The sequence below is a fragment of the Hyposmocoma kahamanoa genome, unplaced genomic scaffold, assembly GCF_003589595.1.
Source record: "Hyposmocoma kahamanoa isolate Upper Pololo Valley unplaced genomic scaffold, ASM358959v1 102, whole genome shotgun sequence".
In the NCBI taxonomy this organism is placed as follows: Eukaryota; Metazoa; Arthropoda; class Insecta; order Lepidoptera; family Cosmopterigidae; genus Hyposmocoma; species Hyposmocoma kahamanoa.
The window spans coordinates 3,538,703-3,543,487 of NW_020653337.1; the positions used below are offsets into that span (position 1 = coordinate 3,538,703).

Below are 4,785 nucleotides of genomic sequence, written 5' to 3' on the forward strand. Positions count from 1 at the left end.
TAGTTCTATTATATTTCCTTAATGGCGGCCACTAGGCTTGGGCCAGTGTCAGTTTCGATTAATGTTGTCAGTTAATATTGTTTAATAACGTCTACGTTTCGGTAGCAACAAGGTATTTATTTTTAGATGAATCTCTTCGACGGAATGCTGTTGTGGAGATCATACCTGGGGTACAAATAAAAACAATCATGGACAAACAACGAACTAAAGCATTATATTATTAGAGCGTATAAAATCACACAAAATGTTAATAAAGGGAGAATACACATAAAGAAGGAGGGATTTAAGGTTAATAGGACGGGGAATGGAAGAAGGAAGGAGGTCATACAAGGAGGAAGTCAATTTAGGACATTCAAAGAAAATATGATCAAGGGTGCTCTCGTCCAGACCACATTCACACAAGGAGTTGTCTCTGACACGGATTTTATTGAGGAACACAGGGGAACAAGTGTGACCCAGTCTCAATCTACAGATCGTTGAAGTGGTTAACTTACTAGCTTCGCGAAACTTAAAAAACATGGTTTCACTGTGATGTTATTTTGAACGTCGGCATAGTGGCACCCAATGCGCATGCCAGTCCAAATCTAGACGATCCTTAGTTAACGAAGTCAGGTCGTGAGCGTAACATTTGTATAATGAGAGACAGCCTGAGAGAGTCGCCTCCTTGGCGTATTGGTCCACTGTCTCGTTTTTAATCTTGTTTAATATTTTTGGCGGTATGTGTTTTATATAATAATATGTATTAATAATAATGTTAATTAATAACCTTTTTCATTTAATATACAGGTTTGTGTATAAGAAGTTAAATAAGAATAAATAGACAGTGAAGTAAAATAGACTTAGATCACTTAGAGTCACAGAGTTGTTATTAACGGTTTTTCCAGAAAAATATATTAAATTATTATGGTACTATATTACAATGAATTGATGTCACAATGACGTCATTTGCACAGGTTAAACCTTCTTGGTTTTAAATTTATAATAATAAACATCCTGGCCGGTTTTATACTTTGAATGTTGTTTAAAATTGTTTTTCTCTTCTGTTTGTCAATTCGTTTATCTTCGCACCCTTGGTGCTCACGTAATTAGTCGAACTGTTTTTATACTTAATAGGTAAGTTGTAAAATTTCACATATGAATATTTTCTTTTATATAGTTCGTGTTATTTTTATGATTTGAATGGAATAAAACACTTTTAACATCACATGTAGCAAGGGTTCGAGTTCATTATAGCAAACACTACGTCAAATATTTATTTTAATTAACATTTATTTTAGTTTTTCTGTTATACATCTACTTCTCTTTAATCTTCTATCATTTTTTCTCACATTGTTTGAGAAAATCACTATATAATCCTCGGCGGGAACAGGAATTGCTTGACTCGTATTAATGCAAACTACCAGCTATCCCTTACTTCCCCGTAGCTGCAATAATGTACTGTGCTTATTTAGATTGTATATCAATACAAAATTAAATATTACTGATGTTACATTTGAGTTTGAATGTATAGAATAGTTTACAATGATGACCAGTTGCCATAAACGCAAGAAGAAGAGGAGGATTCAACTTCAGCCGGACAAAAAGAACTCGCCCAAGAACCTTGGCCAAACTGAGCCACTTATATATATATAGAATGGTACAAATCAGCATCTTATTTAAGAGCTAGACTCTTGTCGGTGTAGCCTTCTCCACTCCTCATCGTTCATAGCCAGTTTTTTGACCTCTTTATAGCTGTTCACTTTGATCTTCTTTTTTATTTGTTCACTATACGCCATTCTCGGTCTTCCTCTTTTTCTTTTCCCTTCCATCCTCCCCTCAATTATCACTTCCACTTTTAATGAATTTATCACTTTTTAATGATATAAATACGGGATACAAATCAGTGGGTGGAAGGGCTTTCAATCTGGCTGCATATCCGCGTCTCGGGAGGAGAAATCATCGACAGTCGGTGCGATCTGGAAAATACCGGAATAAACGAGGCTGTTTTAAAAGTAGGTTTCCATACTTATTGATTAGGCATTTAGGTAGCCAAAACACGATATTTAAATTAAGTTATTTATTAACACAAATTATAAAATGAAAAATGATGATTTTCATTTTTATAATTAATATGTAAGAAACAAAGGGCATTTTAGTAGGTACAGCTTCCGAGAGGACCTGATGTGTAACTATGGTTCTTCAATCGCCACAAATTGTACAGGTTGTACAGGTTGTAAGCTGCACTCTACAATGAGGTTACGTCCTTGTGGCTAATATAAAAAATAACTGATAGTGTAGTAGATTTTTAATACTTTAAGTCACGATGTTCCCGAGACTGATCAGTCTCGAGTCTCGAAAGTGGCAAAAATTGTCGATACCCGAAATTTTCGAGACTGAGATTCCCGGGCTGAAAGCCTTAGTGGATGGTTCAATAAAACGTACCCAGTACCCTATAGAACATAATCTGCAGCTATTCTAATAATCAACACAAGACTGTCCTCGTTATAGTAAATCGTGGACATTCTATATCACCTTTCGATCGCTCTAGTTGTTCGAGCTCCCTCCAGAATTCCCAATGTCATAATTGTGATTTATGATCGGGTTGTGAACAGCATCTATAAAAATATTGTCATTGCCGAAGAGAAATACGATTTTGAACATTCTGCTGATATGTGAAGTGAATTTTTTTTTAAACAATTTATTCATTTATTTATTTATTTTTTTATTCCCTGTCTGCAGACTTGTTCCCTGAACGTTATTTCTTGGGCCTTTTCAACCCGCGATTCAGAACTCCTTGATATTTTAACCGAATCGTTCGATTGGATAACGTTCTCGAATCGAAGGGCGCTTTCCGAGCTATTCAGAACATTCGAGTTAATTATATTACCGCTATACCGCGTCTGTGTGGCCTGACCTCGGCCGATTCAGATTCGGATACGATATCGTCATCCAACAGCGTTGTCGGTGTTCGAAGTTAACTGTCCTTTGATCCTCTAGCACTACAGTAGCAATATGTCCCGTCATACAGAAAAATGAGGCGACCATTTGTTTCTGTGTGCTTCGTGTAGGACGACATTTTGTTGGCGTCGGCTCATCTTCAAAGCACCATACAGTGGACTATATAACCATGTTTCGTTACCTGTCAGTATAACATAAACTTTTTTTTCTCGCCAGCGTCGAATTTATCTATCATAAATTTGCACCAATCCACGCGACGTTCTTTATGCTCATCGTTAAGTTTGTGCGGAACCCATCTCGAACAACAGTCGCCCGTCAATAATAGTTTGCAATACTGCTGATCCAATGCTCAGTTCTTGCTCAATCTCTACATATGTAGTTCGTCGGTTTTCACGAATTTCTTTTTCGACAACTTGACCGTTATCTTGAGTAACCGCGGTTGGCGGCTGACCTGGCTTCGCGTCATATTCGAAGCTTCCCCCTCTTTTAAATTCAGCAAACCAATTGAAAACTGTAGCTCGTAAACAAGCAATATCACAAAAAGTTGTAGCTAAATGTTCTTTTTTGTAGTCAAATCATAACACGAAAATCATGTCGAAAGAGTTCCATTGTTGCGTACAAAATTCCCGCCAAATTGTCTCCATAAATTAAAAATTATACGAAAAAATTCGATTTAAGATGTGTTCCATTTTCAAATTTATTAGCAAAAACCTGCCTTTACGACGGTGTATAACATGCCAGTATGAAACAAGTGATTACAGAAGTATCTTTTGGCATGAGCGTTGTATTATTGTTTCATACAAACACACAAGTGGCGCCATCTGGTAAACGAGTACTGCACTAAACGCTTAAATTTAAAATATATTAGACCTAAATTTTCGTATTGCAAATCATCGACTGATGATGATTGAGGCACAAAAATATATCAAAGGCGTACCTATGTAGTCACATCAGCCGCTAAAACAATAATTACGCAGTTGCTTTAAATTTTATAGGAAAACACTTACCTGTCCACATTATTATTTTCTCTAAATTCACACCTTCAAAAATACAAACGAATGTCTAGTCCATTGAGTCTTTACAGAAGTCTCGCACAACACATCCACTTTGATTACGTACACGGAAAACGAAAGCTATCTTTATTTTCGCCACGGGCTTCAACAGGCCCATTAGCTCAGTTGGTTAGAGCGTCGTGCTAATAACGCGAAGGTCGCGGGTTCGATCCCCTCATGGGCCACATACTTCCGTAGTTACATATTTTTTCTATTTTCATTTTATTGAGGTATACAAGACAACATAATGGTGTAAAAAGTAAGCTGACGCAATAGCATATTTTTTACCTCATATACAGGTTATGCAGTCTTGTACAGTCATTGACCTACCCCGGCATGCCAATGAGGACAAATAGACCGCTAATTTAGAAGGAGAACAACGCGATACCTCCAATTAACACTACGCCAACTTTATTTTTTGGTTATTTTCTGTTTTTTTTTGTAAACAGCCATATTTATTTACTTTATTTATTTGTTATGCTCCTCGAATTTTGTGAAAAATAAACAAAAAACCAAGAAAAGACATCCGAAAAAAAAACCAAAAAACGAATTTCTGAAAAAAGGAAACAAAAAACAGAATAAAAACAGAACAGGTCCAAAAATTAAGTTGGCGTAGTGTTCATTGGAGGTATCGAACGTATCTGTCGTGATAGTCATGAGTTTACAACATCCCTATAAAATATCTATACCTAAAATGTTACTTCTTGTCGCGACCGCTAGGGGCGCTGTATGATTTGCCATTCGAAATTATTACTATTATGCTGTAGAAGCACTAAAAAGAAAATTGTTATTTTCA

At 36.3% G+C, this 4,785-nt stretch overlaps 1 non-coding gene across 1 annotated transcript; it reads left to right on the forward strand.

Moving 5' to 3' along the window:
• Window positions 1–4,100: 4,100 nt before the first annotated feature.
• On the forward strand, window positions 4,101–4,174 carry Trnai-aau. Its single transcript has one exon. It is a non-coding gene; the product is annotated as a tRNA-Ile (tRNA).
• The last annotated feature ends 611 nt before the right edge of the window (window positions 4,175–4,785 follow it).